This window comes from Passer domesticus, chromosome 5, assembly GCF_036417665.1.
Source record: "Passer domesticus isolate bPasDom1 chromosome 5, bPasDom1.hap1, whole genome shotgun sequence".
NCBI classification, from domain to species: domain Eukaryota; kingdom Metazoa; phylum Chordata; class Aves; order Passeriformes; family Passeridae; genus Passer; species Passer domesticus.
In genome coordinates, this window is record NC_087478.1 from 38,390,474 (window position 1) to 38,417,452 (window position 26,979).

General features: G+C 37.8%; 1 long non-coding RNA gene across 1 annotated transcript; it reads left to right on the forward strand.

Annotated features, from left to right (window-relative positions):
* Nucleotides 1–26: 26 nt before the first annotated feature.
* On the forward strand, nt 27–22,391 carry LOC135300296 (uncharacterized). The gene is made up of 3 exons (XR_010362150.1): nt 27–1,076; nt 13,653–19,306; nt 22,122–22,391. It is a non-coding gene; the product is annotated as an uncharacterized LOC135300296 (long non-coding RNA).
* The last annotated feature ends 4,588 nt before the right edge of the window (nt 22,392–26,979 follow it).

Here is a 26,979-nt window from a genome sequence, read left to right on the forward strand (position 1 = left end):
TTATGTCTCTGTGCGTGACTGAAGTCCACACGCACGCACGACTGCCTGCATGATCAAAAAGCTAACGCGGTTTTCTGCTTTACCGAGAGAAATCCCCTGCCCACGGCTCGTCGCTGCCCGGCTGGCACCGAGCAAAGCCCGCTGTCAGCCGTGCGGAGCCGGGAGCCGGGAGCCGGAGCGGGAGAGCCCCGGGCGGCGGTCACCAAGGCACGTGGCCGCGCCCCGGGCGCCGCTGCCAGCCCCGCGTCGCCCGGGGACACTGGCATCGAGACGGGCACGGCAGCGCTACGCTACTACAGCCTGTCATTTAAGGAGCTCGGGCAAACGCCACAACATCTCGTCTAACCGTAGAGAGTAATAACACGTATCATCTGCGGTAATCCGACCGTGAGAAAGCAGGGATAACACCTGCCACAATCTCAACAGTCCGGGCGTGTGACTGTTATCAGACATCGGGGGACGCCGGGCGCGGCAGCCGCCCCGTGCCCGTGCCCGTGCCCGTGCCCGGGGCGGGGGTGAGGCGGAGGGAGCGCGGCGGTGCCGGGCTGGGCGCGCTGCTCGGCGCGGGGACTTCCCCTGGAGCCGCTGCAGTGGTTTTCACCAGTCCTTAAATAAATTCTGAAGTAATCGCGTCTGCCTCCTCTGCCTCACGCACGCGGCTCCCCAGATGCTGCTGCCGCTGCTTCGCGGCTCGCTCGGCGTTAATTCCCTCACGCCCACTCCTAAGCAAAAGAAAAAAAATAAAAATAAAAAGGGGACACCAGGGCGTGACCTGGATGTTCTGCGGCGCTGCCTCCAGCCCCTAAAATTCCCCCGCCGACAGCAGTGCGGCCCCCGGGCGGCTCGGAGGGGCTGGAGGGGCTGCAGCGCCCGAGCCCCCCGGCGCCGCCTCCGGGGCTGCCCCCGCGCCTCCCGGCGCGCCCCTGGCAGCCCGGCAGCGGCCGGGAAAATAGGGGCGGCGAGGTGGGACAGTGGTGGGTGTCCCTGGAACCTGGCGTTGTGAATGAACGAGTACCAGCCGGCGTATTCACAGCCGGCTTGAGGATGTTTGTTCAGCCCAGTCTGAGGATATGCAGGTATCAACTACTCAAACTTTGTTCTTGCAAAAAATATTTCAGTATTTGTTTGCATTTCTTCTGCATGAAAGAAGAATTTCATCAGTGAAGGATTGACTGTGTTACTTCAGAAGCCTGAAGTCCCTTCATGTGCTGTGGAAATGTGCTGGAGAGAGGAGGGAGCCGCAGCCAGCAGCGTACTGAGATGATGCTTGTGCTCAGTGATGCGTGTGCTCAGTGATGCGTGTGCTCAGTGATGCTTGCTGCTGAACTGGCTTCACCGGAGGTGTGACACCGTATTGTGGGAAATACAAATGCATGGAGGATGCACATCCGCACTGTAAGGCAAATAACTGAGAAGAGTTCTCAACATGGGCATTTCAAATCCAAGTGCAAAGGAAATACTGGTGCCGTGCCAGTGTGTGTTGCCAGAGCTTGGCCTTTCATTGCAATGCATAGGTTAAAAGAGAAAAAAAGAACTCTTCCTCTCCACCTGTGCCACTATTCCAAGTTGTTTTTTGTCAATTCATTTGGTCATTTCAGATCATTATCTTGACTTAATTATCAGCATACAAACCATAAGAGCAGTTGCCTGATAATCCCACTGTAGCTGAGGGCAAGAGCTGTTGTCTATGAGATTCCTCCACCACGTGACTATCACAAATCTTGGCTTTGAGTTAGGCAAGTAAGGAAGAAGTAAGAGATTCAAAAAGCAATCGTTGAGAGCAATCATGCTCAGGAGGCACCACCCAAGCTGGCTGGTATGAACTGCCTCAAAGGAGGACATAGCTGATGGAGTTTTTTTACATTATTTGTTTAAGAGTTTTATTTCCCTTTCTTTGAAATTAAATATCAAGATTTGCAGTTTTGGACTCTCTAGAACTCACCACTTACTTTTTATAACACATCTGTATGCATGGAAGTATCACTCTTTTCTAAATATTGATAAATATTGATAACGATGGGTGTTACTGATGACATCCTGCTTACTGATGGCATTGCCCCTTTCAAACAGCATTTTCCTGCATATAGTGTTTGCCAGACATGTGAGAGATCTGTCCATAGTCACCAAAGGTGACTGTTTTCAGTATTCACCTTGGAAAATATTCCAGTCCCTGTTCCATGTACTGGAGGGGGCAATTATTTGCAAGCTGTATAGCAGACAGACCTCCTTCACAGCCATTTGATTTACAAATATTTGTAGAATAGTTTTGGAAGTCTATTGGCCCCTCAGCTCCTCATGCCCATCCTCCCTACTGACCTTCAACCATTAAAGCAAAAACCCAGCACAGAAAGATTATTATTGCTACTCAAGGTATTTGCATTGCTACCTGTACTGGTTGACCTGCTGCCCTTATTTTCTCCCTTGCAGATTCACAGATGAGTAAGTAGCTGCAGTATCATGTGTCACAGCGTTGAGGTTACTGCAGAGTGCAGGAGCTGCCAATTAGCACCTGTGCTTTGTGGCACCAATTTAAACAGGAGCCTCCTTCTCTTCAAGCATCTAGGGGTTTGAGGACAACAAGATGGAAGAAGGAGGGAATGGAAAATGAAGGACTATGAATAAGCCCCAAAAACTGGGATGGAGAAAGATATTTGGGCTTGGTAATAATAAAGGAATTCTCCCTAAATAAGGGACATCTTTTGGTCCTTAAGTGGTCTCCTAAGTGGAGAGTTTTGATCAAGAGTGTATGAGCATAATAATATATTCCATAGAAACTTTAGTAGTGAAAGGTGTTTAGTGTACTATTTAATTATGAGCTTAAAAACCCCTTGAATGGAATTTGACTGTTGGATCTCCAAAACATAGTTTTGCTTACCTAAGCTTCAGGCATTATATTAATTCTATTATCTATTATATTGCATTAATCTATTCTATAGATAATGTTAATCTATTATAATACAATTTCTTTTATATAAATATATATAATAATTATATTATTTCTAATAATTCCATTAATAACCCCAGAAGTATGAAATGCCTCGTTGCTGTGGGAGATTCTGTATTTATATATATATGTACTGGCATCAGGTGTTTGAGTAACTGGAATTCACAGCTGATAAAATAAGTGGGCGAACACAGGTAGGAAGAGTACAGTGAGACTGTATTCTTTGTTACCTTAGGAAGTCCTCCTTACCATTTGCCAGCTTACTTTTAAAAAAGTACATAATCTTCTGTCAGAAAGACACATCTGAAAGCTGTCTTCCTTCCCTCTCTCAGTGTTGCCGTGGGGCTTTCTCATTTGCTGTCTCCAACAAAGTGGAGAATAATGAAACCCTTTGCTATGAACAGGGTAAAAGAGGACACCACCATGCTCTCGAGGAATAGCTGATTGTATAGCGGGGTGAACACCAGCTTGGAAAAGATTTGCTGTTACTTTGAAAACAGTGCAAACTGAGGAGCAAGTAATGGTGGCAAACTTACGTGATTCAAATCAGCGCAGTAAGTGGAAAGTGACTCCTCAATCATACCTGAATCACACTAATGATGCACCATTTCAAACTTTAAAGCCTTTCAATAGGTACTACAGCCTGTTGAAGGCCTGAAAAAGGTGTCTGTATTTCAAAGGGGAAAGGAAGATACTTAGAAATGTTACATAGGAAGAAAAGAGAAACCAAAACAAAAAACACAGCAATGTTTAGAGCTAGTCTTCCCTTGATAAACAAGCCATTAAAGACTAAGAGAGAAGCACAAAAATAAAGTTCGGGAGATCTTGGCTAAGACTGGGAAAAATGTAATATTTCATAAATAAATTACATTCCAATGTAATTTGAGTTAGAATTCCAGTTGTACTTTACAAATACATTCATGCTTATTTCCCAGAGGTTCTCTGCATATTATCATGGCTTTAAGGGTTCCTCTGTAGTTCCTCACTTTAAATTGCTTACCTATTTCAGATGTGAACTTGATTGCTGCATTTCACTAGAAGACTGTGATAAACCCTGTTTCTTCTCTCTCTCTCTCTCTCTCTCTCTCTCACATACACACACACACACAGACACACACACAAACTCCATATGTGGTTTCAAAAATCAACTTGGCAGCATTAAAAGTCTCATTGCAGATATTTGATGGGGAGGGAGAAAGTTCAAAGGAGGAATATACCTTTACCTTAGATTTGATTTATTCAAAGCCAATTAAAGATCAATAAAATACAAGAATGAGAGTTTTATAGCATAGTTAGCATCTTTTGGAACAGATGAAAGTACTTAGCTGGGAAAGGATAGTTTTTATTTCTGTCTCAGTCTGATCTGCAGGGCAGGCTCTAGTTGGCATCTACTGGATGGCTGATTGGGCCACTGGAATTTTTTGGTCTTATTGCTCTCCTTTAGTGTGATTTTCTGGTGACACTAAGGGCTGGTAAAGACCTGCTTGAGTATCCCAGGTACTCACATAGTGTTGTAGCTGACAACCTGAAACTGAAGGGGAAAGGGGGTTTTTTTGTGATTCAAGTGTGGGTTCAAGAACAGTAATTTTGTTCTTTTTCCACTCTGTCTCATGTTGGTCAGCTGAAGTGTCACTTGCAATGAAAGTGGCATAAGATATGAGTAAACATTTTTATTCAGTCTGCTATTGAAATACTTATGCTGTAATAGAAAATTTTACTTTACCTAATTACCATAAAAATTGAAACTTGTCAGTTTCAATTGAAAAAAAATGAAACTCTCATTCAGCTATATTGAGAGCAGTGAGCAGTGCTATCAGATTCTCAGAATACAATTTATTTATTATTTTAATTATCTTCAACATACAGACAAGCAAAAGAGTGCATGAAGGCATGAAACTGCTTGTGTTTCTGGCATAATTTTTGTCTGGTTTCGTGCTTTTTTACAAGTGGCCTAGATTAGGGTTTGGCAATGGTATGGAACAGATCTGAATGGGTCATGTCTTTAAAAGCTGCTAAAATGAAGATGTGAAAGAGAAATTTGTGTTACATGCACACTGTTCAGCAATGCAGCTTCCTTTTAATCCATGAAAATGTAAAATATGCAGACTATCAAAACAGCGAGTCTAATCAAGAAACAGTGCATCGCGGTGTTAAAAATACTTTAAGCATTTTCAGGTTTGTGATCATAATGCATTTGTTAAAATTAATTTAATTCATAATCCACTTCATTACATAGTGTGAGTTAAGGGAAGAACTAATTCCAAAGCAAAGCTCAAGGACCACAAAGTAGAGGTTGACCAGAAGAATCAGCAAAGAATAACATGACACATGTTTATGCTGCTGCTGAAAGATCTTGTCATTAAGAAACAATCCAATCTATAACACCACTGGTAGTAAAACAGCCATCATAGCCAGCAGCACAACAAACTGACATCACTAGTCTGTCCATCCCTAGATTCCTGCACCATTACAAACAAAAAAGTTTAGAAGGTAAAGACTAATAACCTCCCCATGTGAGAAAGTCAAGATGTTGAGGCATTGCACAGGTGTTTCAGGTCATGCCTGGATCCTTCATATATAAATAAATAAAACTTGCTGGCAGTAAACCCAGGTAAAGCCTTATTCAAATCAGAATTTCCACACGGGATTGCCAGGTAACTATCTCAGGCAGATATCTTGAGCTAGCTAAATTTCATCATCTTCCAGCTCTGCTGCTAAAGTGCTATCCATCTGGATGAAAATCCTTCAATGACCAGGAAACTGCATTACTGCATTGTGGTGCAATATTCCTCTCAACTAGACAGGTTAGCCAGAGAAAGCCAAAATGCACACTCCGCTTCTTATTCCAGATTTTATGCACAGATCGAGAACTTTAAAACAAGTCCTGATTCTTGATGTTTTCAAATATTCCATGTCTGTAGTTTGAATTAATTAAAGTTTAGGGGTTGACAGTTATGTTCTTTTATTATAAAAGAATGCTTCATTATTGAAAAAAAATCTCATTTGCTCAGCAAAAAAAAATAAAATGAAGGACTCTCACAGGACTTTCGTAGCTTCTGGGCTGAGTGCAGCAGTGTATAAAGATGCCAAAACAAAGACACACAAGAAAACATGCTGAAGTAAGAGAATTCATTGTACACCACCTGCCTGTGACAAGATGAAGTAAAAAATGCACAAGAGATGCTGGTTAAACCAGATTTTAGTAGAAATGCTTTGTGAATTACTTGAAAGTAATATCAATACTATCAGAGAGAATAGGATATAAGAAACCATAGGTTAAATGCATTATCTGGAAAGTAAAAAAAAATTTCATTACAAAATCATGTTTTTATCTTTAAAAAATGTCCTTAAAAATGTCCTTAAAATGTCTATGCATCTTTTAACTATTCACATGTAGCCAAAGCATGTCCCCTTCCACTTTGGTGCAGTTAAGAGAATGATAACTTCTGGTGCTAGGAAAGAATTTCATAAGATAATTGGTTGCTAACAGAATAAACCCTTGCTTTGTCAGTACACAAAGTCAATCATTCTGGGGATTCCAGCCCTACAATCCAATATCTGCTGTTATTAATTCCTACTGGGTGTAAAAAGCTTTAAAGAATGCTGAGTTGTTTGTGGGGCTGTGTTACATCTGGGAAATCTTCCTCATATATATGCAAAATAACATTTATTAATTTTTTAAAAATAAAATACTCATATGCTTACAGAACAAAAGAAGTAAAAATACAATTGTAATTCTTTCTCCACCAAGGTATTTTTTTAGATTTACCATATACATTTACTGGTTCTTTCACTCTTTTTTAAGGTTTGCATTGTGAGTTTTCTTTGGGTTTTTTTTGGTTGGTTTTTTTTGTTTCTTTTTTTGGGTTTTTTTGGGTTTTTTTTGTTTCTTTATTTGATTTTTTTGCTCAAATGTTAATGAAATTACACTGAAGCAAAAGAAAGTAGAGAGAGAGATAGAGAGAAATTGAATTGACTGGCATGCAAATGTTCTTCAACCAGAAATTTATTTAACAGTGTGGTCCAAACAGCACTCACTGCATTGCAAGGGGGTTGTTGGTTTTCAGCCTGTCCCCTGCACACCAATGCAGTGCTCTTGGCTTTGCTCTTTTCTCTGCATGGATACAGTGACATGGACACTCAGCCACCCATGAACCAAGAACTACGACTGCTTGTAATGCCATTACAAACATAACATTAGAAATTTAAATTTACCCAGAACTCAGTTATATTGAGCCCACTCCTTATTTTGCCATTTATAAGTTAGATTGTTTGCATTAGACAAATGGAAGCTATTCTACAGCATATGTTGCACTATATATTATTGTCAAATATGTTACTTTTGGCTATAAGTTCTAGTGCTAGTTAATGCTTGTTATATTTAATGAAAAATATAAAAATGCTAATTATACATTTTTCAAATATCTGCAAAAAATAACAGAAAAAATAGTAATAGTCTAGAAATTCAGTAGTAGGGAGAAATGTATGTATTTGCAATATTTTTAAGTTTTATCCTTCAAATGAGCCATATTTTCTGCTAATTATATCTATTGCTGCTAGCAATTTATCTTGTCATTTCAAACTATTTTCTGTCATGGCAAAGATTTCTTAACATCTGTATGCATGTGGCACTTCACACTTCTCCTACCATTAGCTAACAGAAAGGGAGGAAAGACAAGCAGAAGAGCAAAGGTGAACAAAAACTTTGTTTGCAGTATTCCAGATCCCAGCTAAAGACCTGACACATTTCATGCACATGCACATACTTGTGTACACACTCAGCAACAGATCCCCAAAAGAGTTAAAAGAAGAAAAAAGCCTACAAAATGTCAGTACAATAAAAAATCTCCAGAAAATTACCAGATAAATTTGTCAAAATCACAAATATTATGAAAGTATTGAAAATGAGTAAATCTTACTGTAAAGTGTGACCAGTGGAAGTTCCATTTTGGAATTAAATTTTCACACACGCCTAGGTAATTATCTTTTGTTGTTCACATTCTTCTTCTCCATGTCTGCTTTGTGTCATGTAGATTTTTTTCTTCCAACTTTTTCAGCATTTGTTTGATTTTGGCAAGAATATTTTTCTACTTCATTACGGGAAAGCTGAAGATGACTATCAACAGCTATTTTTGATTGCTAATCATCTTCTTAAAGAGCTACTCTACATTTACTTCTGGATAGTTGGTTTCTCTTTGTCTTCATTTGTTGAAATAAAAGCAAATAAAATCTAATACACATAAATAACTATTATAAAATATAAAACTCTGACAAGCAATAGGAAAAGACTATCCAAAATTAGCAAAGAAAAAGATGCATTTTAAAGTAAAAATAATCTCTGTACTAGGAATTATTTGAAACACCAGACAGGATGATAAGAGAAGTAACTAAACAATGAGTACATTTATCTACCTTTCTCAGGAAGAAAAAAACAACCGTTATCATCATAGGGTGATTAATACAATTAGTCAGTTATTTTCAAATTAAATTGAAGCTGGTTCAGAAGATGAGTATCATGCTACTCATTCTGCAAAGAAGAGAGAAAAGACCGTGACTATCACTAGCAGCAGAGTTCAGAGGTCACAGATAAAGTATAGGATGCTCTTTTCCCACCCACTGATTTAATAAATATTTACTGGCAGTCATCATCCCATGATGCAGTATGGCCCTCTTAGGATATTACACTAAACCCTGTTTTACTTCACAGCTTCCTTTCCATGCATAGCTCATTTTCTTGTGTGACTCCTCTCAGAAGCAGTAGGATACATCTTCATCTAACACTTAATTCAGGCCTAAAGAGTAGTGTGGGTATAATTAGATCTTAGAAAGATGAGAAATTCCCTACTATGGAATTTTAGTGCTACAGATGCAAATGGAGTAAAAAATATTGAAGTGTACTCTTGTCAACAAAATTATTGGAAAAAAAATTGAATTTGGCACAGAAAGTATTTTACTGATGAAGGAACACCTATACACGAACACACCAAAAAATGGAGTCTTAATGCCAATCAAAACTAAATTATATACTTAAACATGGAGAAATGTTCTGCAGATTTTGAACTTAACAATATGTTAATAAACATGGTGTAAAGAACTGGGATGAAATTTTGGTATACATAGTCATGGATTTTAGCCTCAGCAGATGGGATTTCATAGCGGTTAGGTGTTCAAAAGTATCATTCATTATGTCTGTTTAATTTTTAATTACAATTGCAAAAACAAAGATTGCTTTTCTTTTTTGTTCGTGTTTTTTTTTAATCTTGATATGTTTGTTCCCATATTAATACTTGAGTGTAGAAAATGATTGTTGTTTTCTGAGTGTTTATGGAATTTGAACAAGTGGGAAATCTAAGTAGAAAGTTGTCAGCATTTGTTAATAGGTCCCAGGGCCCTCAAGCTCTAAGTATATTACAAGGTATTTACAAACTTCTGTAGCCCAGTGCAAGAAGTGGAATCCTGTTATTTCATAAACTCACCATATCACAGTACTACTTGGAAAAATATGATGAAGTTTTCTTTCTGTGGATTATAGAACATAAGTTACAGGTTTCACTTCCTTAAAGTTAAAATGGGACTGTTTTCAGATATTTGTCTATCCCTTGAGTGTTCAAGAACCCCAAGGCACCATCTCTCCTGACTGTCCCTCTCCCCTCCCTGACTGCCCCTCACCCTGCCTGGGGGTGTTAGCCTGCAGGGGCCATCACCCCTGCCCAGTGGCACATCAGCAGCTCTCCAGCTCCACACAGCCCTGCCCTGCCTGGCTGTGTGCCCACGTTGTAGCCCAGTGCCCAGGGCTGGGGCTGCACTGGTGTCCCCCAGCTGCCCACTTCTGGTTAGAGGTGGGATGGGCCCTGGCACCAGACTCTCCCTTGGCCCCCACTCAGCCCTGACAGTCACCCTATGTGTTCTTCCCTGCAAGGCCTTTTCAATGAATCTTTGTTGTTTATAATTTTTCTTGAAGTACTATGTTGCATAAAATGCTAAACATATGATAATATAAGAAATGAAATTTTATGGCAGCTCTCCTAAATCACTCAACAGATTGCCTGTATTTTAAGCTGTGCTTGTCTGCCAATTTACCACACATTATTTTTACAAATAACTTCATACTGACTGTACACAAAGACTGAATCCTTTAAATAGTGAGCCACATAAATGGGGAGCAAGTTAAAGAATGGGAGACTGAAGTACATGCAGCTTTATCACTTTTCTGGTTTGCTGTTGTTTCAAGGGAGGGTTCATGTGAGGTGACAGAGCTTTGTTGGGGAGAAGCATAGGTTGCGAGAGAGGTGTCACCGGGTGTGCCCATCAGCCTGCAAGGCCAGCGCGGTGCTGCAGCTGCCCTCTGCTGCCTTGGCACAAGTCTTGGCTCCTGAACGACCCCTCTGAGGACAAGACACACATTTGCCTGAGGACATTTCTCTCCTTTCCACCTCCGGAGATGCATTTTGTCTTCTCCCGTCACTGCTGCCACGGTGTCGCTAGGTCCCTGGAGGTCCCCGGAGTGCTGGCAATGTACTGAGCTGCAGGGATGCCCATCTGTGGTACGAGCACTGTCAGAAGCACAGTGTGGCAGGGAACACAGGGCTGTGAGGTCTGTGCTCTCCTCTCCAGCTGTATCTCATTGTGACAGATTTCAGAACTTGAGTTTCAGGTTTTCTGCACATATGGCTGTATTTGTTACATTTAGCCACATTTTCAAGACTTCTTTTGCAGCATCGTGGAACTCGAGAGTTTCATATTTTGTTTAAAAATAAACTTGTTCTCATGCAATCTTATGACTCTGGGATTTGAAGTGATAGGCATGTCAAACCTGTAGTTTAACTAGGACTTCTGAGTAGAGAGGATGAAAGAGACAGAATAAGGACAACTAGAGTGATGTTTGTGAAAAAAAAATCATTGAGTACATAAGTGTCTTCTTTCATATTGTTTTGTTTTCCTCTTACATGTGGATTAGTACTTCTAAACCTGGAGAAAACAGTTCCAATGAGACTGAAATTGTGAGCTCAGTGTGGGAGAATTAGGGGAGAAGGTAAAAATAGCATGAGAAATTTTTAATCCCTTGTCCTGACTTCTCCACATAAGCAGTAAACTCCAGAGCAAGTAGACTGGCCTGAAGATACATCATCTTTGTGTTGTTTAACACTACCTTCAAAATGCAAGTGTTAAAAAATCAAGAGAGTTAATTCTGTCTGTCCATCTGTCTTTCAGCTGTTCTGGGCTCATATAAGCTCTATGTCCCATAGCCCAGATCTGTTTTCCAGATGATAAAGAGAAACTCCTGTGACAGAATTTCCAAATGCTTACATTACTTTGGTAGGGTCTGTCATGACTTTTATTGGTATGTACATAAACAGAGAAAACTTTCTTACTCAGTTACTACCCTGAGTTTCAGGGTTGACTCATAAATCATGAAATTTATATGCAACTTATGATAGGAATTTTAAAAATACAGATTCATAAAATATTGCATATATGTGTTTTTAGTCTTTATGTCAGAAATTTATTTCCTGCCATGTGCTTGAATTTTCAGCATTCTTACTATATTAGGTTTGATTATCTTGTAGTCAATATCCCTAGGAAATAGAGATGTATTTATATCTGTTTATTTTTCTTCTGACAACTTCCTCTACTGATTTCTACTTTTAATTCTGTATTGAATTAATCTTGTCATTATATCTGAAGTAGATATTTTCTATGGGGATTAAAAATGGAGTGTTCCAAGTTTCAGATAAAATTTCAAGAGGAAAATAATCTTCCAAATGTATTAATATGACTTGCTATGAAATGTCCATTTGGGAAGAAATGTAGTTAAAATTCCCTAATAAGCAAAACTTCTATTAAAGAAAATATTTGATGAGCATGTATGATACTAATAAACATACTACAGACTGTGTATTTTGTTCTATTTTATCTTTTTACTGCATGAACCAGTCTTCATAATTTCAGAGTATTCTACAAAGTATCAAGAAGCCAGTAAAGACATATAATGCTTTCAAGCTATTAATTTTTTTTTTAGTAAATCAGGAATGTCCTAGCAATAAGGAGCAATGTGATATATCTCCCATAAGTCTTGTGCCTTATGTGAGACATTCTGTCATGCTGGATTCAAATCTGTCTTACTATCAGAAAGACCTCTGTTTTCCTCTTTGCTTTTAAAATTAGGTACTAACAATTAAAGTACTTACTGAAGAAACCATGGTTACAGTGGGACTGAGTTATATCTGCATTACTGTGAAGTCCTTTTCATTTTTGCTATGTCCTTCATTGTAGACATGTGTGGAATCTTCATTAGTAGGAGTTGCTCTGGTATTTAGAAAAACAGAGAGAGGGAGGGCAGCAGGAGCAGAGAGCGATCCTAGCTATGGTCTTCCTTCAGGAAAAAGAATTCAAGAAAGAATTCTCAGTTTTCAAAATTCTAAACACACCCTTGTGGTTCTTCAGCAAGTAAAACAAGAGCAGGAAGAAACATGCTGACTTTACGTCACTCCTTTTCAAATGACATGTCAGTTGTCTTCCTTCTGCTTCACTGAGGTAAAGCAAAACCAAGTCCAATACTAGGACTTGGCACTTTTCTCCCCAGAATCAGGGCCAGACTAAAAATCAGCAAAGCTGTCCTCAAAGTAAAATACTAGTCAGCAGAAATTTAAATGTGGGATAGGATTCTGGATGGTCAATAAATAAAGCAGTGAATATATCACTTTTCAAACAAATTAATCATCTCTTCCCCTTGTATTTATATCTTCTCCACCAAAACAGCAAATAGAGCAGAAAACCAAATCTTTCATATTAAAATTTTTCTCAACACAGGATGACATTTACAGCTACAGGGCTTGAATTTCATTTGCATGTACTGTTATATCACATCTGCCTTTTCTTTGCACCATGTTTGGACATTCTTTTTCTATAACTACTTTGGCACCCAGCTTGAAGACAGTGAGTCCAATTGTGGATTAATGGCATCTTTAGAACTGATTCATTTAGAGGCAATTTGATTTAGTTGTGTGAAGCTTGGGTTGGTTGGTCTGCTTAGGAGTTTTTATGTAGAGGAAAACAGAATATTCATTATCACTTCTAATTTTTACATGATACTTATTGTATTTTTCTCTGTGGAGTAGTTTATGCAGCTCAGTAAGAAAATAAAAAACAAAAAAACACCCCTCCCACCTTTAAGTTAAACCAAAACAAAAATGAGCTGCCCAACAGTTCCCAATACAGCTGTACAGAAAGAAGTTTCTTCAGCTCAAAAACCTGAATGAACAGGCTCAAAAGATTGAGTTCAGACTTGTTTTGCACAATTGAGGAGTTCTGCTGCACCTGTGAGAAATGTGGTTGTGCCTATTCATTTTCATTTTTCTAAACTGACATTGCAATTTCAATTACACGTCTTTATTCATTATTCCTTAATGAGCTATGGTATGCACTATGCTAGAGCATAGCATTGAAGGCATTTTGGTCACCACCAGAAGGACCAAATCAGTAAAGAAAGTTTTTATACTTACAAGGAACTGCAGCAATTTGCAGAATGATATCTTTTGGAATAAAAGGTTACATAACTAACAGAAAATTTTTAGAATGGATCAGGAAAGCTGATTTTTAATAATCATAAACAATCCAAATCCATCCTTAGCATGTCTGCAAAAATGCAAACAGGCTTTCTGTCCATTGTGAATATTCCTAACTTTTTTTTATCTCCTGTTTTGTGCAGATACATACAGTGGAATTGTACAAGTACTCACGTGGGCTGAGGTGACAGCAGTGTCAGCTTTCTTGTTGCTACATCTGCAGAACTCGGCTTGGATGACACCGACTCCATGTGGTCAGCATCTGTGGGCATGACTAGAGGATGGGCTAGTAACAGAAATCAAGGTTAAAAGTAGGATGAAAAAGAAGATTAATTGTTTGAATATGAAAAATAGAGAATTGAATTGCTCAGTTGAAAACGACATGAAGTAAAAATGGACAAAAGAAAGAATAAAAAATAGAAAAAACTGTAGCAAATGAAAGAAGAAACTAGTTAGTGTGACAACATGAGAAGGCCTATTTCCTAATCCAGCAATAAAAATGTTGTGAGCTTTGAGCTAAGATATTTTACTTCATGAAAGTATCAATTCATTCTTTTTAAAATCATATATCTTTAGACAAGATAATTTGGTTGTACATAGCAAAGGTGAAACAGTTTGATGCATTTCAATTTTTGTCTGAGGTGTTTTAGTATTGTTTATTTTCTGTAGTCTAATGTGAATGAAGTATTTGCATCTCAAAATTGGACTTTTTTTTCCCTATGCACTAAAGAAAAGCTTTTTAGTTAGGCTGTGGTCATAGAACAATGCAGCCTTTGTTGTTCTGTGATGTTTTATTCCCTTAGGAGGATAGAACCTTAGGTTGGAGGTATGAAAAATGCTGTTCTTTAAACCCAACATCAGTCACACATCTACAGAGTTCTTTATTTCTTTTTCCACCCTGTGGACACGTGGAAATATTTGATCTCAAGTTCTGAAGAAAATTTGGAAAGAGCATTAAGGAAAAGGTTTAATCTTTGGAATACCTATGTAAATGTTTCCTGTCTGTAGTTTCCCTAAGGAAAAATTGAATTTAAATTGGGAAAGCTGAAAAAAAAATTATTTCAGGACAGGAAATACAAATTACAATGAAACTAATATATCTTCATTAAAATAAAATTATCAAAAATAATATTATTACAGCAAGAACAATAAAAGTAAATATAAAAGCAAGTGAAATTTTTAGAAATAAATAAGTGAACTAATAACTTGTAATTCAGGCAAATTTTGTGACCTGTTAAGAAATGGTCATGGAAATACATCTGTAAAAATAACATTGTGGATATTGCATTTCTTGTCACTGCTTAATATCCCTTGTCAAATGAGAATTGCTTGAAAACTGGACAGTGTTAGACATGGCTGGGAGGAGCATGAGAAAGCATAAATGTTCTCAGTTGGAATTATAAGCAAGCAATATCTCCTTGAGTCATGCTACTACCAATAATAAATATTTAACAGCTGGAATTTAACAAGTTGGCCTTGTCTAGATACAACATTTGCACTGTTGCAACATTTGCACTGTAAAATTTGAAATTTTATCTTATATCTTTAGCTGAACAATATAGAAAATTAGATTATATGAAGGACTCTTAATAGTTGTGGCTATAACAAGACTGGATCTAAGAATAAATTTTTAAAGCAATCCTAAACAAAGAAGGAGCTATACCTGGACCAAAGGAGGAAAATATTTTCATGTTTAACTCTATAATGCAGAATTTTTTTCATTACTTAAAAATCTCTGTATTAAATGTATGGGTTATGAGATAAATTTTATGTTTAAATTCTGTTACTAAATCTGTTGAAGTAAATTATTCTCTCATGTTGGTATACATTAGAATTATACCCAGGAATGGATATCTTATTCAGTAGGTTGATCACAGTAGCAAGAGATGAAATAAAAAGGAATTTCATGTGGTTTATGCTTATATGCAGCTGGAAGAAATATAAATCTTAGGATAATTTGCAGTTCAAAAAATCCAAGCAGCTCCTTGCAGGATGTGAGAATGATTTGGAATAGAAATCAGAGTGACTAGTAGATGTTTTAATCACAGAAAAACTTATTTCTTTCAAGATTGACTTCCTTTCTGCAGTGTTTTATGAATTGTACAAATGGGTTTATTTGGATGTATTTGGTTGTCGTTTCTGATGTTTGGAATGAGAGCAGCAAATGATAGGCTGAAACAAACCTCCCTTTGTAATTTGCAGAGGCTTTAAGAGATTTCCCATTGTTGTTGTTATTATTATTTCGTTGTATTGGGAGACTGTGGTTAACTACAGAATCACAGGATAGTTATGGTTGGAAAAGACCTCTAAGATCACTGAGTCCCGCCACTGACATAGCAGTTCCCCGTCCACCCATAAACCATGTCCTTAAGCATCACAAAGTCAACTTTATCAATAGAAATAAAAACCCAATTTTTTATTATTTCTGCAACTTTCCCATACAAAAAGCCATATAACATGAAAAAAATTCATTTTCCTAAATTTGTATTGCATTATTTAAACAGAATTATGTATACAGGGCTATATCTGCCTTTGGATCATTTAAGGATCCAAAAAAGGAAGTGTCCATTAAGTGTAAGGCCTTAATATGTCCTCTATATATTAACTTAATAGAACTTAATGTGTTCTAGATTATGTTGCAATATATTTTGGTAGAGCAACACTATTCACATTGATTAAAATTGGATTTCATATTGTTTTTGTCAAGATCTAAAGAGAGGTGGCAAAAAATACTCTGAAATCCCTGTCCTCTGCAAGCCCAGGAATAATTTCAATTTATGGACAAGATTTACAAAATATTTAAGATCTAATTTATATTTCAAAGTCCCTAGCTCCACCTTGGATTTATGCACCAGTGGCTGTATGTCAGTGAGCAGATGAAAAGATTACCGAAACACTGATGCTGTCCCAGAGCCAATAAAATAAAACTGATGGCACAGCTCATGAACTTCTGAGGAGCAGAGCCTGGTCCTATCAGATTATGTCAGATGTGTTATTCACCAAATGTAGCATATAGGAGAGAAATCTCCTGGGCAAAAGCCTGTGTCAATTATGAGTCCATTTGAGGTGAGAGGTTTTGGATCACATTCCTCGTCTGCCTGAACCTGTATTTTGGGCAAATGTCCTAAGTTGATCAATGGGAAAATGTAAAATCTCAGTCTTCATTATTCTGCAACCGAGTGTTCTTTGGGCCAGAGCCATAACACAGAGCCTAGAGTCCTCACCCGTGGTGCACTGAGACCAAAATACCTCCCTGCCTCTTTTGGATCTAAAACACTAAAGGAGTACAGATAGAATGAATCTGAAAGAGGGTTGTCCTGTTCAGATCTCCAATGATTTTCACACTGACTTTGGCAATGAAGCCTTTGCTTCAAATAGGACTTTTGCACTTTTGTATGCCCGAGGAACTTTAACTGCTAAGGTATTGACTATTCCGTTGTACATAAGGGTATTTTCTTCATAACAGAGTACAAATTTCTGGACAACTAATAAGAGAGGATTTCTATCAAGGTATCTCAGTCAGAAAAAATCAGCTATCTGGCTAGATTTAGACATTGATCATAAATAAAGAGTAGATTATTAGGTTTTCTGTTTTCTCATTTCAATTCATGATTGGCTTAAAGGGATAAATCATTACTTTCAGATTTTCCCTTCAGGCAAGTTGTTGCATAACTTGACAGGCTGTGCACTCAAATCAGAAATGGCTATTCTGTGAGATGGAAGGATATTTGAGATCAGGGTACTCAGAACTGCATTAATTGCATTTTTTCGATTGCTTCAGTATAATTTATAAGTTTCTTTAATGGCAAACGTTTTCCAGTCAAACCTACCTAAAACTTTACGACAAAACCTGAATCTTGATCTGCTTTTGCTGATTTCCAGAGATTTTAAATAATTTCTACAGAATTATAGCCAGGCTGAATGTTAAAGGACATGAACAGGTCTGAAAACCTGTATGAGGTAGAAGTTCAGTGCCAGTTTGCAAGATAACTAACAATGATGCTGTATTATTCAAATTAGTATTATTACTGCAATGCTGAATAATTTAGACTACTCATTAAGACATTGTGAAAAATAATGAACTGCTAATGGAAGAAATGTAAATCACAGTAAAAAAACCTCTCACAGTAACATCATAGATTGATGTAATACAATTTTACATTTTTATTTGCATAATTAACATATAAAGTCAGCATGGATATAAGTACATCTAATAAAATATAATGCCTCTGAAATTCACAATGAAAAAAGGAGTACAGATAGAAGTAACTCTGTAATGGGAATGTTTCAATGAAGTGTAATTGGGAAGAAAATTCTTCGTAATGCTTTTTGCCACCATGTCACCTCTCTCATGACTCTCCATAAGGATTGTCTAAGTGTGCATTCAGATTTAGTCATGTGCTGAATTCTGCCTAATTAGGAATTTGGTCCATTTCAAAATTCTCTGGCTTATGTAGCAATGCAGTTCATCTACTTACCAGGACTCTCCCTCTTTTTTTTTAATAGTTCCCTTCGTATTTAACATTAGCTGTTGATACTTAAAAGAGGCTGCTTTGGACAGAGTGATCACTTGCCTCACAAGGAGGGCTCTGCAGATATTGAGATTTGGTTAAAAAACAATATTGATGGCATCTGCACTGTATAAATTTCTAAGATAATGTAGTTGTGTTGGATGGATTGGTGCATTGGATTTGCATGGAAACAGGAGTGGCTTCTGTGAAAAGTTGACAGAAGCTTTCGCATGTCCAACAGAGCCAATTCCAGCTAGCTCTGGGATAGCCCCACCCCTGGCCAAGGCCCATCAGCAATGGTGGTAGTGCCTCTGGATAACAGATTTAAAGAGAGGGAAAAACTGCTGGGCAGCAGCAGCCAGAAAGAGGAGTGAGAATATGCAAGATCAGTAACACTGTGGGCACCAAGGTCAGTAAAAACGGCAGTGAGGAAGGAGGTGCTTCAGAGATGGAGCAGAGATTTCTCTGCAGCCTGTGCCTGACCATGGTGAAGCAGGCTGTCGTCCTGAAACCCACAGAGATACACAGTGCAGCAGAGATCCACCTGTAGACCATGGAGAGTGTGCCCGTCCTGCAGCAGGTTTGCTGGCAGGACTGGTGATTGTGTGGGGAATCGGTGCTGGAGCAGTGTGGTCCTGAAGGACTGCACTCTGTGTGAGGGACCCACGCTGGAGATGTTCAGGGAGAACTGTGTCCCGTGGGAGGGACCCTGCAGTAGAGTAGGAGAAGAGTGTGAGGAGTCTTGCCCCTGAGGAAAGAGAAGCATCAGAGAAGTGTGATGAACCAACTGTAGCCCTTCTTCTCTGTCCCCCTACACCTCTTGCAAAGAAGAGGTGAAGAAAATTGGGATTAAAGTTAAGGCTGAGAAGAAGGAAGGGCTAGAAGCTCTTTAAAGATTTTGTTTCATGTCTCATTGTACTCTGTTTTGATTGTTAATAAATTAATGTTACCAAATCAAGTGTGTTTTGCCTATGGTAATATTGGGTGAGTGACCTCTGCCTACCCTTATCTCAACCCAGAAGTCTTTTGTTGTATTTTTTCTCCCTGGCCCAGCTGAGCAGGGCAGGAATAGAGCAGCTTGGGTGGCACTTGGTGTGCAGCCAGGGTCAACCCATAACAATTGGATCTGCCTCAGCAGGTGATCGGAGGCACTTTCTCCATTGACTGGGAATTCGGACAAGCTGGATCAATACCTTCCTGGAGCAGCCATCTGTGTTTCTGCTGAGACAGTATCTCTGTTAGTTCCCAGCTGAGATGAGAAGATTGCTGTGAATCTACAGATACTGGTAATTTATATTGATTCTCATCTTCTGTTAAGGGTTACTGTGCTTTTGTGTTGTCATGATTTTGTATCAAAATTCATTCCATTTCCTAAGATTTTGTGTGATTCAGGTCCTCAATAACCTTCCTGTTGTAATGCTGAATGAGAAAATAAAGAACCACAGTAAATTCTATGAGGTTGCTTAATTAAAACAGCCAGGGCAAACTTCAGGTTATTTTCCAGGATGCTGGAAATAGGCAGAAATGGTTGTGGTAGAAAAAAAAATTTCTGGAGCTTGTATTTACTATAATTCACTAAATAAAACACAGATATAACACTAGCAAACCAAACTTATCACATCTCATACCATTCACCTTCCCACTCTGAAACAGTATTTTCCACTGCTTGTTCCAGCAAATAGGGTGTCAAAGGCTTTTGCATTTCTTAGGCTTTTATAGCACCAGAGTATGTGCCAGCTTTGTCAGGTGTGAGTAGTGAATGTCAAGTGGATTTATCCGGGCATTCAAAATAATTCTTTCATGTGCTCTACTTTCAATTATAGCTTCAGTTGACTCATTTGCCGTGTTGTGCCATTTTTTACATCAAAAATGAATCAGTCATGCTTAGAGGTAATGAGCCAAACTATGTGGGCATGTCCTCACCAGCACATAGGGCAGAAAACAAAATGAGCTTCTCATAGCATCAAAAATACCATTTTATATGTTTTCTGGCTTGCCAGCCACAAGTTAAAATAAGCAGCATAATAACCACGACTAGAAAAAAAATGTTGTCTATAAATATATATGTTTTTTAATCAGTGTGAAAGATGACTCATTCCTACTATCTTTTTTTTTAATATACCTAACAATTATTATTGTGTTCCAGTTGAGTTTATAGTGCTCATGGCCAGGAAACAAAGTACTTTGTTGAGAATCTACATCAAAAATCTATCCACATGCTTCTAGAGCTTCCAGAAGTGAAGCATAGTCTCTTTAATAATGTGATAGCTAAATTAAAACAGAAATGGAGGTACAAAGGTTTCTACTGCCTTAAGCAAGAAGAGGAAACTATGCCTTTAACTAGGTATAGTGTTCCTATAAACATTATAATAAGTAATTCTGTCTGAAGTGGGTGGAATCAATGCCAACACTGTATGCATCAAATATTGCCACAGCAGCAGAATCTTCACTTACTCAGAAATATGTAATTTTTTAAAAATAACTTGCCTACAGAATAGGTTAGGTCTTCTGAAAGAACATCCTTGTCTCTCCTTATAAGAGCACACTCAGTGCTCATATACACACTCAATACACATAAATATTGATCATCTATTTTTAATGTATGAGTCATAACTAGAAAAGATTAAATGACAACCTAAAAGAAGATAGGACAGTTTGGTCGTTGTATTCATCAGTAAAATAAAAATAAAGTGAAAGCATGATACTTTGTGAGTGATATGTTTAGTCTATTCTTAGTTTAACCCCAGATTTAGAAACATTGCTTAAAAACTATGAGAAGAATATTGTGAATAGAAGGAAAAATACATATTACTTTGAACAGTTATACTTGCGCTGTTGGGAGCATGGAAGGCTGTGAGCAGGAAAAGTGAAAAGAAGGGTCTGATAAGAAGCAGCACCCCAGTGTTGCATTCTCATTTACTCAAAATTAAAACCTGCAGACCAAATGAGTCAATGGAAAAAAGATCCAAACTACAAACAAAGGAAGAGGACCTTGAGATGCCCCAGTATGATTTTTAGACTGTAGCAACTCGTAACAACTGGAAAATCTAGAATGAAATTATGTCCATCTAAGGGATTGAGAGAAAGCCAACAGAAAGAGTACGTACACATAGAGATCTGTTACTTTTAATTCCTTTGAGTGCTGTAAATCAGAGGCTGTTTGGAGGACAAGCTGTAGCATTGAGCCATATTAGTGTTCACCGGTGATAAAAGCAATTTTTTTCAGGGCTAAGGACTGTAGTTTGATGAGTGACTAAATAGAACACGGACATGCAGAGAGACTGAATAAATGAGAAGGCATGGCCTGGAAGAAAGGATGCGCCTGAAGAACTGGAACAATTTACAATTGTGTGCAGTATAACCAGAAATACAAGAATTTTTCTGCAACATATTATTAAAGATAGGGGACTTACTACAAAAAACAAGGATTATTTTGCAGTTTGCATTCTTCTATAATTTCTCCTTCTGCTATTAACTTCCTCTGTCACCTTTGGAAATTACTGAAGCTAAGATTGTCAAATACATTTTGGGACCCATACATTTTGGTAAGTCACTGATGCTTACATTTCTTTAGGATCTCAGCATTATTAGGACACACAATTCTCTATGTAATACAAAGAATTCATGGTAGTTTTTGATGTAATTCTCTGAATTAGCTCCAGGATCACAGATATAAATGGAAGATACATGAGTTTCTCAATGGAAAGTCTTGGATCAGGCAAATATGGAACGAAGCCTTTCATAGAACAGTTCATTTTGAAGATGCTTTATAAGTGGGTTGACAACCACTGAGTAGCTCTCAAATACACTGAATAAGCTTAAGGACTCTTGGAGAAAACTAGTAGGGAACTATGTGTACTAAATTGAATGAGGGAAAATGTGAGCATAGAGGAGTTTGAAAATTCTAGGAAGGAAGAGCTTGAGGATAATCTGTGGAGCAGAAGGTCTGAAGTTGTGGGAGAGATAAAGGCCCCCGAGACAGGAAGTGCTGGAAGCTACTACAGGCCCAACATGGGATCTTCATGGGTGAAGATATTGATTAAATCCTCCTGTCAACATTGCAAATTCTTTTCACACTTTATCCTCTCTTTTATTTCTTAGGATGAGCTCCTTGACTCAGGCATCAGAGTGTGCTCTTGGATCTCCATGGCTTCCAGACCTGCTGGTGCAGGCCAGCTGGCTCAGAGCATGTGTGCAATGCACCCGTCACGTTCTACATCTACCTGCATAGGAACATCCCCTTGAATTGAAACCAACTCAGAATATCTGTGCAGTTCATTTCCTCTAAGTCCTTTCTTTTACTACATTATGTTAATTTCACAGAGGACCAAGTCATGTCATAGGTAGAAATTTGGTTTCTTCACAAAACATGCAGGTGATTCTCAAGATGCCCCCAATGATACTTGGTATCAGTGTTAAAATTTGTACAACTCCTGTTCGTATTAATTTTACAGAGTGTTGTGTTTCCTACTGGTACTTAGATTAAGCTCTAGTTTTAAATGAAACTGATATTTCTAAAAGAATTGACAGTGAAGAGCAATATTTTACCATTGCAAGGTGGTGATAGCAACACACACACAAACTAGCGTTTGAAAGTACATGAAAATACACAAGAGTGATCATAAAGAGTTTTGAATATCTGTAATGAGCTAATTTCTTTCAGAGACCACAGTGCTTCTTACTAATTCAGTTTTTTTCCAGTGAGAGGAACCTTTATGAATTTAACTACTAGACAAAGGAACCTAATATGATATTAAAAAGTCCACAAAGCTCTGTGAGTCTCATTCAGTCTCCATGAAGCCAGATAATTTTCACTGGCTACAGAAGATCGTGGATCAAACTCCTGCTAAACATGAGAACAACATCTGTCACCGTGTGCATGCAATATTTCTGTCTTGTTTAGATTTTTCAATATTTCTTATCAGCTTATCACCCTGTGTGTGTTAAAACATAGCTCCTTTTTAGTGGTTCTAGACAGCTAATAACTCTCAACATCTGCAGTAGGGGAGAAATTTGTCACACACAGTGTATTTTAGGTTTTAAGCTGGATGAATGAATGCTTTAGACTAACTTTAGCCTGAAGTCCTGTCTCACAAGAGAGGTCAAAAGGCTTTTATACTCTATGGTTTTGAATTAAAATAGAGATGTGTGTTCTGGTTTAATCTGTCAAAGAGGTAACATGCATCTTGCTAATATACATCTGGCATGAAGTTTTACAAATAATATGTAGCAATTAGAAGCAGGCTGTTGTCGCTTAGTTTTTGTTCTTTGAAGAAAAGCATTGAGGTGCTGAAGCATGTTGAGAGATGGGCAACAAACTGGTGAAGGGTCTAGAGCACAAATCCTGTGAGGAGTGGCTGAGGGAGCTGGGGGAAAGAAGGCTCAGGGGGGACATTGTCACTCTTCACACCTGCCTGAAAGGAGGCTGTAGCCAGGTATCTGCCTCCTTACCCAGGTAGCAAGGGATCGGACAAGAGGAGATGGCCTCAAGCTGCCCAGGGGAGGCTCAAGTTGGATATTACAAAAAATTACAGAAAGAGTGGTTACCCATTGGAATAGGGTCCCCAGTGAAGCGGTGGAGACAGCATCCCTGAATATGTTCCAAAAGGGAATAGATGTGGCTCTTTGGGATATGGTTTAATGTCCATGGTGAAAGTGGGTCAAAGGTTGGACTTGATGATTTTGGCAGTCTTTGCCAACCCTGATGATTCTATGACTATATTCTATGATAAGTATCTTTTATTAGCCTCACATTGTTCTATATAATAGGTATGATAAAAGTGCATGAAAAAAGAATGCATGTTTTTCTAAACTGTCACTGAAAGCAGAGAAGGAATCCATTATCTTCCATTTTAAGTTCTTATATTTAATTTATTCTTATATGTACTGCTCTCCACATAATTAGAAGAGGGAAATGTTAAAAATACTGTATTAGTGCATTCAATTATATAAATGCACAAATTAATGTGATTAAAACCTAATTGTAGTGTCAGATATGTTTATGCATTTTGTGGCATGAACAATCATTAAGTCAACTCATTCAGACTTGTTGAGGACAAAAAACAAGGAGAGAAAAAGGCACTTTTCCCTGGCTTTCTTTTAAAGATATGTTTTCAAGAGGAAGTTTCAAATTCTCAGATAATTTCATCTGTGGCTGCCTGAAAGTGTTGTTTTAGTTGGGTTTCTTCTTTTAGCATCTCTTTTTCTAATTTAAAATAACTGGTGTCGCACAACCAAAGACCTTATATCATGTTGAACCAGCAATCCTACTGTGCAAATTTAGTAATTGTAAATTACCTGAACCATACCTGAGAAACCAAATGTATTTCACTCTCAGCACTTGATTTATGTCTCTGCAGGAGATTTTATGTTATGTCTACATTGCAACTAGAGTCATGATTGCAGCAACTATAACTATACTTAAACTTGCTTGCATCCATCCAGCTGAAGCAGTCATTGCACAAAAGTCATACCTGTAGTTAAGTTTCTGAAAGTGTGTTCTCATAAGCCCACAAGGAAACCTGAGCTGATTGTTTTTGGTTGCTTTACTCTACTTAATTTCTTCTGTATTAGATATATCTTTTTAGGCTGTGCTCATGCATTTCATTTGAAGGGTTAGCATGATCCTAGATAGATAGGTAGACAGAGCCCAAGAATACTAGCCTGAGAGTGATTTTAAAAAAGCCATAGTATTTCATGTTTATTGCAATCAGAATGAAACTAGAATGGGTGAGAGCGAATTTTTTTTTTCAATTTTGAAAAAAGAGGCTCACACTTCAAAAAAAATTTGATCTGTATCACTAATAATAATCATACCATAGGAAGACATGCTTCAGCAAGGGCATTTTTGTCAAACCAGGAAAAGGGTGTTGGGGGAGTCATCTTGAAAGATCATTTGAGGAGATTATTTTAATTTCCAGTCAGATTTTAGCATTACTCTGTGGTATAACTGGCAAGAAGAATGACATATAGTTATGGCTATGTATATGGTTATTTTCTCTGGTGAAGACACTTAGTAAGATGTTGCATAAGACTTATTTTATATACTGCATCAATGATACCTTAAAAGACATTGCTTCAAGAAAATTCATCATAATGAATTAAAACATTCAGTTTCTTCATCAGAAATAATTTAATTGTTCCTGTCAAGACCTAATGCAGATTATTTTTCTGCTTTTACCATCAATCATGTGATTTTTTTTTTATTTTTCAAAATTTAATAGGATTTAAGTACTTAAATTTAATAGTAAACAGAAAGGTTGGAATTGAAAGGTATTATTTTTTAAAACCATGATGTTTTTTAAAATGAACATCTGAGTTCTCATCATATTTAACATTCCTTTCTAAGAGTAGTATATTTGAACCCACTGGATTTTTCATGTCAGTGATTAATCTAATAAGGAAAAATCCTCTAAATACTTCACAAGTTTCTCCCATTAATATGTCAGTAAGTTTTTTCCCTTAATTATTTTTTAAATATATTTATGGATTTATTGTTTTACATTCAAATAGTGTTCTTTTATAATAAACATTTGAGACTCTTTCTATTCCTGGTTCTTCCACTTTTCTTCTCTAAAAGAGTCCTTCGAGCCTTATTCTGTTATTTAAACTATAATTAGTTATCACAGTAACACATCAATCTATAATTCTGTTACTATAATGTAGAGAAAATTATCAATAGTTGTATAGAGAAATATTAGTTATTTAATTCTTAGTTCTCCTGCTATTAATAATTTTATTTTTGTTTAAAATGAAATCTCTACAGGCAGGTGAATGTTTGTATTTTCACTTGTTAAAGTATTGTAAGAAGTGACATAATAATTTCATTACATAGTCACCATTTTAGAAGTATTGATTTATTTAAAATATATATATCTCATATATGTCTCATATCCCATATATATCTCATATATATGGGTTGGGGCATTAGTTTTACATACCATAATTAATATGGTTATAAAATCTTGCTTTAAATGGTTATTGTTTAATATTATTATCATAGAACAATATTTAATAATAATTATATAATAATTATTATTAAATAATAATTATTATATAATAATAACAAATATTTGAGAAAAATATATTAGTCTAGGACAAGTACAATGCTTTTGAGAGAAGAAGTTGTAACTTAGGTAAGAAAACTGAATTTTCTCTTGGTAGGAAGTTCTGCGGAAAAATTCTCAACCATTTCCTAATGTGAGCCTTTCCATAATTGTTACCATCAGCTCAGTTTATGTGGGTACTGAGTGACTTGCTGTGCCCTGTGCAGGAATTTCTGTAGGCACATGCACATCACTGCTTGGGCACCAGTTGAGCTGCTGTCCCTGCCTGCTGGTGAGGTGCCAGAGCACCCAGCCACCTGCCCACCACAGCTCCGTGTTACACAACCCCCTGGCTGCCCAGGGAGCCTGACCTCCTGACCGCCTTCTTCCCAAATGTCTTCCCAGCTGCCTCATGACCTCCCTTCCCTCCCAAGCTATTGCTGTCGTTAGAGAAGGACCCAGAACATGCCATCACCATTAGCAGATGTATGCCCTCTGCAAATCTGTTCTTGCTCAGCCATGTCACACACAACGGGCTGGCGTGGAGGGCGTTGCGGCACCGTGCGGTCTCTGCTGTCAGCGCCTTTGGAGAGCGTCTCCAGCCACAGAGACTGCACGTAGACTAGGGAACAGATTTTACCAGGCTGCTTGGTCTGCTGGGTAGACAGAATAAAAATGTGTCAGACAAAAAGATATTGCTACAGCCAAGCAGAATCCAAACTCTTCTCCACATTCAAATGCCTGACATTTGTAGGTATGAAATTCAGAGATACACACAAAACTTCTAGTGGAAAGACAAAGACATACTAATTTGGAAAGAGGTATATGTTTTTCTTCCCATCTAAGTTGATAATTAGGACTTGGATGTTTCTATGTGAAGGAATCAGAGGAATTTTGAAAAATTAGAATTTTTA